A 12,776-nucleotide genomic window follows, 5' to 3' on the forward strand; every position below is an offset into this window, starting at 1 on the left:
GTCGTATTTTCAGATCTGTGGCTGCGAAGTGCAGCTCTGCGTGTGTTCCATTCGAAGGTGCGTTCGCATGCAGACCAGTTCATTCTGTGCTTACATGTGCCCCTTTGGGGGCACTGTTTCTCTTGTGTATTTCTAAAGCGTCCCAGCACTGACAGAGTGGAAGGTGGCGTTTTCCTAGGCCCAGCGACGGCCCTCCACCTTTGAGAGCTTCACCCGAAGCTCGAACCTTAGTCCTGTGTGTCCCTTAATGAAATAGGGGATCCGTTAATGCCATTTATATCAGTACAGCTTCTCTCTGGCAAATCCACTTAACATCACCACTGCACATTTCACTACGAATCTGATTCTCCTTCCACACCCCACAGCCAGAGCATGGGGTTGCATCCCTGACCATCCTGGCTAATAGCCATGGATGGACCTATCCTCCATGAACTTACCTAGTTCTTTTTGAACCCAGTTATACTTTTGGCCTTCACAACATCCCCTGGCAAGGAGTTCCACAGGTTGGCTGGGTGCTGTGTGAAAAAATACTTCATTTTGTTTGTTTTAAATCTGCTGCCTATTAATGTCATTGGGAGACCTCTGGTTCTTATGTTATGTGATTTTATAGACCTCTATCATCTCTTTTTGAAGCTGTACAGTCCCAGGCTTTTTACCCTCCGCTCATCTGGCAGCTGTTTCACACCCTTCATCAGATTGATCATATCTACATTAACACCCACTGCTGCCAACCACACTGAGAATGTCACACGGCAGCATAGGCGCCGACTGTGTGGGTGCTCCGGTGCCGGAGCTCCCACGGGGAAAAATTAGCATGTGCTCTGCACCCACAGGCAGCCAAGCGACCCCTGCCTCTTCCTGCCTCCTCCCTTGAGCGTGCCGCGTTCCTCCTCCCCCTCCCTCCCAGCAGTTCTGCTCCGAGAGGGAGGGGGAGGAGTGGGGACACACTGCGCTCAAGGGAGGAGGTGGGGTGGGACCTGGGGCAGAGGGGGGTTGAGCTCTCACCGGTGGGAGCAGAAGTCGGCGCCTATGCACAGCAGCTGAGATGAAGCCAGCTTCCTGTGGGTCAGCTTTTGCTGATGTGTGTGAAGCCCGTTTTCCATCACTCACCTTCGAGCCAGCGCTGAGTGGCCAGTGTTCTCCGGCTGGTTAACTTTGGGCACAGCCCATCCTTCCAGTGTAAAGAACAGCTGGTGAGGGAAGACAGTGCTGCGGTTTCCTGCCTGGAGTCGGGCCCAGCTCATCTGTCTGCAGTGGGGTTTGTTCCCTTGCTTGCGGGGCTCGAACACTGGGATCCACAGAGAGATGTGCCGATGTCGGTCGATCATCTGGCAGCCATGCACAGAAGCCGGATACCTCAATCCACCAGTCCCAGGGCTGTCTGTCTCTCCTCTCCCCACCAGCTTCCTGGCAGCCCAGCTCCAATGGACAGGGGTGTCATAGAAACACACGACTGATCTGGGACCATCTCCATCCCCGCAGTGACCCCGCTGAGGACAACAGCATGGCACAAAGGATTAACACGTCAACTGGGCTAATTAATTGATTGATAGACTTGGACCAGGGGTTATTTGAATCCCTGCAATGTGACAAGTTTAATGCTGATTTCCTGGCCTCTGGGTCCTGCACTGGGGCACAAGAGGTAGGAAAGGACTAATGAAGACCCAGTCAGTCCAAACGGAGACAGCTAGAGGGAGACACTTAAAAGGAAGAGCCCTGCTCACCTGCAGGCAGAGAGAGCAGATCTGAGGCTGAACTCGATCTCCCAGAGAAGAGGTTACGTTTCTGTTGCTTCGTGCTGGCTTTGGGCGTGGAGTGCCCCAGAAGGGGGAGAAGTTCGGTAAGTGGCCCCGCTGGAGAGCGAAGTCTCTGCAACCCCGACAGTGGTGGCGGATGGGGGGAGAAGCCCAGCTGGGTCGCTGAGGGGCTCCCAAGGGGGCGCTCTGGTAAGGATGTGCTATAACCCAAACCGCATTTGGGCCTGGTGGGAGCGAGTGAGACTCCCCATAGAGGGAACGGCAGCGGGGCAGGCTCGTGCAGAGAGCCCTGGGCGTCTAGCGCTGGGGATGGGGGGTGTGAATTAAGTTTGTCACTTTACACCCTGGTGTTAGGACTTGCTTTCCAATAGCAGCCCGAGGAGACTCTGCTTTCCCCTGGCATAACAGACTGAAAGTGGGTAATACTGAGACCTAGTGGCCAGGAGACATTTGCTTTCCCTCTCCTAAAGGGTGATTTTAGCTATTTGGCGTTAGGATACTAGCCCAGCCAGGCTCGTCCAATATTCTGCCCTGAACCAAAAAAAAAAAAGGGGGGGGGAGAAAGGGAGCGTGTGTGTGGCAGACTGAACCTAGGGGAGAGGTTTGCATTTGAGACCCCGGAGAGCTGAAGCCAATGCTCGCTCCACGTTGAGTTGGAGCTTCTGAAGAATCCAGGAAGGTTCACAATGGGTTAAAAAATATTCAGACCGCTGTGATTTTATTATTATGTGTATTACAGTCGCACCAAGTCTTCAGCAGAGATCAGTGCCCCCCTGTGCAAAGATAAATGAGACACACTTCCTCTGCTGTGTAGCTTACAATCTAAATAGAAACTTTTTCACAGACAAGAGGGACAGGGGAGAGAGGCACAGAGATAAATACAATAATAAAACCGACTTAAAACAATTAAAATCACATTTACTTATGATGAAGGCTACAATTGTGGCATGGATATATTTATTAAAAGTCACAGACAGGATGTGGGCAAGAAACAATAAATCATGGATGTCCAAACCCTGCTGCCGGGCGTTGAATTACTGAAATGTACAAGAAGTCATGGAGGGCTTGTAAAAAAAAATCATCACAGCATCTGTGACCTCCATGACATATTCATAGCCTTACTTATGATGGCAAATATTACAAGGGAGCATACAGGTCCAGTCAGGGCCCCATAGTGATGGGGGACATGCGCACATACTCACAGTCCCTGCCCCAGAGTGCTTATAATCTACACAAAGGAGCATCTCATTTTAAAGATGGGGAAACTAAGGCACGGGATGGTGCCTTGTCACAGCCTTCTCCTTCCACGGGATGGTGGAAGGCCGGATTTTTTAGACGAGCTCAGCTCCCAGTTCAGTAGCTCCATGAGTCTTTGGACTAACACCCAGCCCCACAGTCTGAGTTCCTGAATAATCAGGGCTGAGTGACTCACCCAAAGTCAGACAGGGAGTCGATGGAAGAGCCAGGACTTAAAGCCAGGTCTCCCAAGTCTCAGCCCAGAGCATTAAACACAAGGGCATCCATGGCCTCACATTGGGAGAAGTCACAGCCAGACTCAAACCACCAGCTAGTGGGATGATCGTAGCCACCCAGGCCCTCTCAGAGGTCCAGAGAGGCCCAGGCCCTTCCAGCTTTTGAGGCCCCTCGCCATAATAAAAATAAAAAATGACAACAGATGGTCTAATCTTGTGCCATCAGAAGCAATATATTTTTATTAATATTTATGAACGTTTTAACTCTTTAATATGACAATCTATATCAGTTAACAAAAACATTCTGTCTTTTACCAAATCACATCTCTTCTTTGCTTAAATTTGCAGCTCTAAGCTGAGCCTGTGTGTCACATTTTGGTCCGATAGGGATGCGCACAAATACAAGTTGTGAAACTTATCAAATGCCAAAAAATGAACAAGTGTCTAAAGCTGAGGCCCCCTTTGAGCTTGAGGCCCAGGCCAAATGGCCCTCCAGTGAGATCTCTTCGCCAGCCTCTCCATTGGCTTCCAGCCTCCTGCTGCTGCGAGACACGAGCCGGCACGCAAACGGTGACTCCGCTGAGTCCGAGATCCCTTCCTCTTCACAACCGCGACGGGTTCCTGGTCCTTCTCCCCCACGTTTCCAGTGGACATAAAGTACAGTAATGCCTCACTTAACATAGTCCCAGTTAATGTTGTTTTGTTGCTGATCAATTAAAGAACATGCTCGTTTAAAGTTGTGCAATGCTCCGTTCTAACTGCCTGCTTTGTCCACTGCTTGCAGAAAGAGCAGCCCGTTGGAGTTAGTGGTGGGGGCTTGGAATCAGGGTGGACTGGCAGCCCCCCCCATCAGCTCCCCTAAGTTCCCTGTGTGGCAGCCGCCCAGCAGGCGATCAATTGCCGGGCAGTTCAGCTGTCCCTCCCCCCACTGCCCTGTGCTGCTCCTGCCATCTGCCTTGGACCTGCTCCCAGAGACTCCTGCTTGCTGTGCAGACGGGGGATGGGGGGAGAGGGGTGCTGTCAGGATGTCCCCCTCCCCCTGTACCCCATCTCCACAGAGCGGGGGGGGGGGGGGATGGAGGCAGCTGCTGCCAGGAAGCTCCCATCTCAACTTGCTGATCTATTTAAAAAGGCAATGTACTTAGAGTGGGGTCAGCGTACTTAAAGGGGCAATGCACATCTCTCACACACACGCGCACACACGCGGTGTGGGTCTCTGTCTTTCTCTGCCACGCTGTGTCTCTTCCCTCCATTCGTGCTGCCTTGTAGAGTGTGAGGCTACATTAACAACACTGTGTTAACCCTTGAGGGCTCAGCCGAGTGCTAGCTCATCATTTAGCAGCAAGGCATCCCTGGGAAATATCCCACCCTCTGACTTCACCATCTCAACCAAGCTTCACAATCATCATAACTGTGTGCAGTATTAACGTTGTGGTTCTGTTCCTGAAAAATGCAACTTTAAGCAAAACGATGTTAAGTGAATCCAGTTTCCCCATAAGGATTAATGTAAATGGGGGGCTTAGGTTCCAGGGAAATTTTTTAATCAGACAGAAGACTATATATATATATACACACACAGTATAAGTTTTAAACAAACAAGTTAAGTGAGGAGTTACTGTACAGCAGCAATAAAAACAGCAACACACCCCAGCGATGCCCACACGCCATAGTGGCTGTTCAGCTCTGGAAAGGAAAACAGGGATAAGAGTCACTTTAGACACAGCTGGACTAAGAGAAGGATGGTCCAGTGGTTAAAGCCCTTGCTTGGGAGACCGGGGTTCAAGTCTCTGCTCTACTATTAAGTCCCTCTCTCTGCCTCAGTTCCCCAGCTGTACATTGTGGATAATTGCAGTGCCCTATCGCAGGGGATGTTATGAGAGGGTCAGATATTAAGGTGATGGGGGCCAGATAAGTACTTTAGAACGAGCCTTACTGAGAACAACAAGCTGGCATCTGCCACAAAGATCTGTGTTTGTACAGCACCTAACACTCTGGGGTCCTGGCTATTAACCCAAGGCAAATAATACATGGTAATTAGAGTCACTCAGACTAGAGCGAGGGTAACCCTGTGTTGCTGCCTCTTGTGATGTTTGGTGCTTTCCTTAAAGCCCCAGCTCCTGGAGGCCTGTGATTAGAGGAGACTCTCTGCTTTCATTTGGGTTTCTCAGTGAAGATTTCTAGCCCTCATGGCTGGGGGGAGAGTTTGAAAACACAGCCCCTAAATGTAGGTGCAAAAGGGGGACAGAGGCTGAGCATTGCAGTGCCCTGCCACCCCAGAGCGTGGCACCCTGGCTCCCTATACAACTCAGGAGGCCCCTAAAATAGAGATTCACAGAAGCCAGCATGCAAGGCGGGGGGCTGCCTGAAGTAACCAGTAAGAAATACGAAGGAGAAGGCTGTGACAAGGCACCTCCCTCCACTTGCAATTCACAGCCATGCGCCCTCTCCTGGAGTTGGGTGCCTAGGCTGGGTCAGTTCTTTTTTGAGAACAAGATGGCAGCGCCTAGTGGTTAGAGCATCCTCCCAGGGCATTGGCGACCAAGGCTCAAACCAAGCAAAGACTTGAACCCAAGTTTCCCACCTCTCAGGAACATGCTCTACCCACTGAGCTAGGGGACAGTCCCTCAGTCCCTCCTGCTGAAGTTGTTGTTCCACTGGGCATAAATAATTATCTGGAGAGCCCCGAGAAATTCACAGGTATGAGCCACCATGAAATACAAACCAAGACACCAATGTATAAAATGGAAAAAGTTATTAGGGCTGCAGGTTTATCACCATGGTACAAAAAAAAAAACCCACCTCTTATTCCGCAGCTCCCAGTGTCGTGAACTGGTGCATGGGGTCACAGTGCCACTCAGGTACTGGGGCAGATGGGCCAAACCAGGTGGGGGCGGGCCTAGCCCTGTAGGACAGGAGCTGCTACTGCAGGGTGAGTGCCGGATGGGTTGACTCTCCAATCCTTCTCTTGCCCAGCCTTGCCTGGGCCCTCCCCCCTACACCTCTCCCTGGGGCAGGACCTGACCCCCTTACCACCACGTGGATAAAATAAAACCCCACACGATTCCCCCCCAAATAAGACAAAATATTATTAAAAAAAAAAAAATCATGGGCTCTAATTATCTGGCAGCCCCTGGCTGCACGTGGTCACTGGGATCAAGACCCAAACACCCCGAGTTCTGCATAAAAATGATCAGGCGCTAACCCAGTGCTGCACGATCCCGCTGGGAAGGGCTCCCATAAAGAGATTCAGGTCTTTAATACTTACCCCCACTCCGGAGAGCTGTTGGAAAGTGTCCCTCGGCTACTTCCCTCTCCAGCTGCATTGGCAGTCTCCTCTCTGGCAGAGGAGGTCTCCGATACAGGCGGTAACGAGACGGGACCTGCAGGCAAACAGTAGGGCGCAGAATCTAAGGCAAGACGGCACCATTAGATCAGCTGCTTTGAACTTCTGTATAACTCAGGCCAGAGAACATCACCCAGTGATTCCTGCATCCAGCCCATATCTGCGGGCTGAGCTAGAGGTTTTTTTTTTTTTTTTTTAAAGCCATCCATTCTTGATTTAAATGTGAGGGTGCGACACACAGCATCTTGCAGGAAGCGGTAATGCAATATCTAGGTTCTTATCTAACCCCCTCCTCCCTGCAATCCCAATTCAGCTTCACCCACTGAGAATTAAGGGCCAGGATTTGCAGGGCTGGATTCCTGTCTCATGTAATCACCTCCCTAAAAGCCACATCGAGTACTCAGCACCCAGCAGCTCCCCGTGGGACACTTCAAAGATCCCCAAAGCTATGAAAAAATCTGGCTTTAAGTGTCCAGATTGTATGGGGATGGGAGCGGGGGAGGGAGGCAGGGCGGAGCAAGAAGTGAGGATAAATGTGGTTAAGAGGCAGAGGCATCCTCACACCTTGCCCCTCCCCCTGCAAAACAAACACCCCCATCTCCTGCCCCAGTACCAGCCTGTCAACTCAGATCACCTGCTCACAAGTACAGACCCAGCTCCTTGTTTTCCAGCCCTCCCTTCTCCCCATAACAATGGGGGAAAGACACCCTCCTCCACACCTCCAACTCCCTGTCCACCTCCCACCCCCACACAGCAAGATGGAGACCCCCCCCAAATCTACTCCCTAGCTGCTACCCTGCAGCAGGCGGAAGGACCACCCCCCCCCTCCACCCCCCCAGCAGGAGAATTCCGCTCCCACCTCCCTAGTCTGATACAGTCGGAAATAATGACCCCTCCCCATCCCCGTGCCCGACGAATCCATCCCCTTGCCCATTCAGGTCTCCCCGGGGGCTGTCACTTTCTTGCGCTCCAGCACAAGGCACCCCAAGCTGGCCAGGGGGTTGCCACACGCCCCCAGTGGTGCAAGCCCGGTTAGGTGACGCATGGCGGCGGGGGGGGGGAGATATGTGGAGTAACATCTCCCCCCCCCCCCCATTGCTCAGTCACATGGCGCAGCCGGGCCCACCCTCTCCCTGCGGAGCAGCAGAGGAACAGCTAAGAGCTGGGGGGGGGGGGCTGCTTTCCCGGAGGGGGCTGCAGGACGGGGCGGGGGGGGGTCATGACTCGCGGTTGTGCTGTGGTTGTGCCCCCAGCAGGCACGGGTCATCTATGCCCAGCTGGGTCCCCCCCCCCCCGCCTCCATTACCCATCCCCCGCTCGTCCCGATATTATCGGGACAGTCCTGATTTTAGGGGACTTGTCCCGCGTCCCGACCTTACATTGGTCGGGACCTCTGGTCACCCTATAGGAGGGGAACCGCGGCAAGCCGGCAACGCCGGCGCCACTCACCTTTCCTCCCTGGGGCAGCGCGCAGCTGAGCTCCCGGCGCGGCGGTGTCAGCCCCCGGGGCCCCCCCGCCTGGCCGGCAGGAGCCTGCAGAGCGCAGCCTCCCCCTGCCCCTGCCCCGGTACACACAGAGAGGCAGGGAGGTCTCACTCCGCTGCGTGCTGGGGCGGGGCGGGGCTTGTAGACTCCGGCAGCGGGCAGCGGTCGCCGGGCAGAGAGACCCCCCCACCCCTGCCCCTCGACCCGACCCTAGGAAGGGGCCAGAGGGACTGGGAGGGACCTGCCTGCTGGATGCTTCCTGGGAGCCGCTCCAGGTAAGCACTGCTGGGCTCACCTGGCTCCCGGCAGGTCCCTCTGGGGGGGCTCCCCTCAGCCCCACTGCCCTCAGCCCCCACCCTGACCCTGTTCCCTCAGCTTCCCCCGCAGTGTCCCTCTTGTGCCCCCACCCTCAATCCACTGCCCTCAGCCCCCCTGACCCTGTTCCCTCTGCCTCCTCCACAGTCCCTCCCCTCCCCGATCATCTCACCTGACCCACTGCCCTCAGCCCCCACCCTGACCCTGTTCCCTCAGCCTCCCCCGCAGTCCCCCCTGTGCCACTCCCCCTCAATCCACTGCCCTCAGCCCCCCTGACCCTGTTCCCTCTGCCTCCTCCACAGTCATCTCACCCGACCCACTGCCCTCAGCCCCCACCCTGACCCTGTTCCCTCAGCCTCCCCCGCAGTGTCCCCCCTATGCCCCCACCCTCAATCCACTGCCCTCAGCCCCCCTGACCCTGTTCCCTCTGCCTCCTCCACAGTCCCTCCCCCCCCCATCATCTCACCCGACCCACTGCCCTCAGCCCCCACCCTGACCCTGTTCCCTCAGCCTCCCCCGCAGTGTCCCCCCTATGCCCCCACCCTCAATCCACTGCCCTCAGCCCCCCTGACCCTGTTCCCTCTGCCTCCTCCACAGTCCCTCCCCTCCCCCGATCATCTCACCCGACCCACTGCCCTCAGCCCCCACCCTGACCCTGTTCCCTCAGCCTCCCCCGCAGTGTCCCCCCTATGTCCCCACCCTCAATCCACTGCCCTCAGCCCCCTGACCCTATTCCCTCTGCCTCCCCCACAGTCCCTCCCCTCCCCCCGATCATCTCACCCGACCCACTGCCCCCAGCCCCCACCCTGACCCTGTTCCCTCAGCATCCCCCGCAGTCGTCCCCCCCCCAGATCATCTCACCCTGCATGGATGTGCAAATCTGTCCCGGATTCCAGGCTGTCGTTAGCCCCTGGGGCAAAAGATCAGCAGAGGTTTCCAAAGGGAAGTTTGCAGCCTTTGCTCAGACCCAAACATTTTCACTTAAAAAATAAATAAATAAATAAAAACCCAAACCCATCCTGACACCCATCTGCTCTGTCCAGATTTGCTGTTATCCCTGTTGAGGCCAAAGTGGTTTGAAAAATTAAAAATCCATGACACCATTGTGTTGCTTCCCCCTGTGTTGCTCCTTAATCTGATGGACCTGCTGATAATGAATAAAGATGAATGCCCTGGGAGCAATGTGTCAGGCAGACAGTTTGTCAAGTAGGAAAGTGAATGCTGAAGCCCTCACAAAATGCAGAGGCTTTTCTTAACCTGAGAACTGAAAAAGAGCCAGATACCCTGCATGGGTTTGAAAGTGACAAGAGCCTAGCAACTGACCAGAGCAGCGCCAGGTTTGAAGTGACGAGGAGGGTCTGTGTCATGAAGTCTGCATTTCCACTGAGGACTCTTCCATCGCCAGGGTAGCGCTGGCGCAGGTCTGCTGCCCAGCACAGCAATGCTGAGAGGTGCCAGTGTAGCCCCGACCCACTGCCCTCAGCCCCCACCTGACCCTGTGCCCTCAGCCTCCCCCGCAGTCCCCCCTGTACCTCCCATCCCGAACCCACTGCCCTCAGTCCCTGCCCCCGTTCCAACAGCCTCCCCCACAGTCCCCCTGCTCCCCCCAACCCACTGCCCTCAGCCTTGCCCTACCCCAAATCTCTTCTTCAGCCTCCCCCGTCATCCCACCCCCATCGCTCCCCCTGCTGTCCCACCCCCTCAACTTCCCACCATTCCAGTACTGCTCCCCTCTGTCTCATCCCCTCCAGACCCTGTCCCTCTCCCCAACCCCCGAACCCTCCCCAGCCCAGCCCCATTGTCTCCCCCGCCCCACCCCACTCTACACAGCTCTCTCTACCCTGTCCCATTCATGCTCCCCATAGCTCGTACCCTACTCCCCCTCCAGCCCCCCCCCCGACTCCCCAGGTCCCAGTCCTGTCCCCCTCAGTTCCTCCTCCCTGCTTCCCCTGGTCCATCCCCACACACCCACCGACTCCCTTGACCTCCCTCCCCCCAATCCCACTGCCTGGACCCACCCCCGTCCCACTCAGGATATGCAGGAAAAAGAAGCAATGGGCTTAAATTGTAGCAAGGGAGAGTTAGGTTAGACATTAGGAAAAACTTCCTAACTGTAAAGGTAGTTAAGCACTGGACAAATTACCTAGAGAGGTTATGGAGTAGCAGTCATTGGAGTTTTTTAAGAGGTTAGACAAACACCTGTCAAGGATGGTCTAGTGTGTTGTTATTACTCAGTCCTGCCTCAGTGCAGGGGTTTGACTAGATGACCTGTTGATGTCCCTTCCAGTCCTACATTTCTGTGATTCACACTGAATTGCCTTGTGCCACTGTCTAGTAGTAGTGGCCCACAGTTCTCGGACATGCAGGTTTATAAAACTGTAGTTAATATACAGTTTAGAGCATAACAATTTTAAAGCTCTGCATGTTCAGACCAACTGAGCTGAAAATTGTGATCTACAGTATTCAAAACTATTAAGATGTGGGCTGAAATAAAATCAGCATGAATTGCTCAACAATATCAATGGAATCAGCATTGCGCTGCTATATATTGTAAAACATTACAGTGAAATCTTGCATTACATAGCACGCCGCCTTGCCCAAGTGGTAACTAAGCAGAACATCTTCCTGTTTCAATATTCTTAACTTGTATCCCATAGCTCCTAGAAGTTTTTTTTTTTTTTTCAAACACTGAATGCTGCTAAGAGTTTTAACAGGTTTTTTTCTTTTAAACCACAGCACTGAATGTTATTCTAAAATTGTTTTCCAAATATTCTTAAACTCCCAGTTTATCCCCCGCTGATGTTCATTGTGAAAAGTATTGCAGGTCTAATAATAATATTTGGCACTTTTGTAATTCACTGTCCAACATGTGTTTTGTGCCCTCCTCTGGTGGATTTTTAGAGGATAACTGTATAGCTACCAGCTAAGGGAGTTATATCTTGAACTCAAGTAGTAGAAGCTCATGCTTTTAAGTCTGGATGGCTCAGGTTCAATCTTTGGTGACTAGCTATGATGGAGGTTGCTACACTTATAATCCCTTTAATCAGAGGTTCTGAATATGCTTTGTTGTAGGCAGAGCTAGCCTATAGTTAAGCAACCGAAAATTTAGAATGGGAAGTGTTGAAACGTTGGGAAGCCTTATAATTTTGCCAGTCTGGAACGAACATCCCATCTGAGGGATGGGGGCGGGGAGAGAGGAGAGTGAGACAGGACCAGGAAACTGGGACAAGGAATCCAGAGCGGTAGTGGGGGGCAGTTGAAATCAGATGAGGAGCTGGGGCGGGTTAGACAGCAATAGGATAGACATAGACTGGAGGGGACGGGGAAGAAGGGTCTTTGACTACTAGAGACCACTCCGTTCAGAAGCCTGGAATAGACCCAGGATTCCTGAGTTTCACAGTTCCTCTTCTGTCAGCAGATATCTGTGAAACCCAGTGGCAAAAAAAGTGTCTCATCCCCCTATAGTGCTGATCTATCACATATAGGATGACAACCTACTGCCTCTGCCATCACTTACTCCATTAGCTCAAGTGGCAGAAGTCCTTGCAGTGGATCTAAAGGTTCATCGGCAGGGTTGGAGCCATGCGAGTTTCATGATGATTCCACATGACAGAATTTCTGGGGCAGTTCAGTTTTGATTTTTACAAAAAAACCTGGGGAAATGCCTACAGAAATAGGGTGACCAGATGCCTAAATAGGGGAATCTCAAGCAGGAGTAGAGAGGTTATTTTATCTCTGTATTTGGCACTGGTGCAACCACTGCTGGGATACTGTGTCCAGTTCTGGTGTGCACAATTTAAGAAGGATATTGATAAATTGGAGTGTTCAGAGAAGAGTCACAAGACTGATTAAAGGATTATAAAACCTGCCTTATAGTGATCGACTCAAGGACCTCAATCTATTTAGCTTAACAAAAAGAAGGTTAAGAAGTGACTTGGTTATAGACTGTAAGTATCTACATGGGAAACAAATAGTTAATAATGGGCACTTCAGTCTAGCAGAGAAAGGTAGAGCATGAGCCAATGGTTGGAAGTTGCAGCTAGACAAATTCAGACTGGATATAAGGCATACCTTTTCAATGGTGAGAGTGATTAACGATTAACCATATACTAAGGGTCATGGTGTTTTTCTAAAAGCTTTTTCTAAAAGCTATCCTCTAGGAATTATTTTGGGAAAGTTCTATGTCTGTGCTATACAGGCGGTGAGACCAGGTGATCACCGGATCCCTTCTGGCTTTATAATCTCAGAACTAGGTACATCAATTCACATGCAAAATTCTCATTGAATTCAATAGGTGTCCTTGCCCTGTGGCTTGTGGTGCGGGCTGCAGCAGGGGCCGTACAACCCCTCTCGCAGCTTCCTAGGGCCCCCTCTCATGGCTCTGTGCACCTGTGTCTGTCATTG

The 12,776-nt window shown here is 52.6% G+C and overlaps 1 protein-coding gene across 1 annotated transcript in view; it reads left to right on the forward strand.

The window, feature by feature from the left end:
* The window catches only part of LOC135887328 (C-type lectin domain family 2 member B-like), a 53,012-nt gene that overhangs the window by 12,273 nt on the left and 27,963 nt on the right, over nt 1–12,776 (forward strand). The gene's annotated exons all lie outside the window — the stretch shown is intronic.

This window comes from Emys orbicularis, chromosome 13, assembly GCF_028017835.1.
Source record: "Emys orbicularis isolate rEmyOrb1 chromosome 13, rEmyOrb1.hap1, whole genome shotgun sequence".
NCBI classification, from domain to species: domain Eukaryota; kingdom Metazoa; phylum Chordata; order Testudines; family Emydidae; genus Emys; species Emys orbicularis.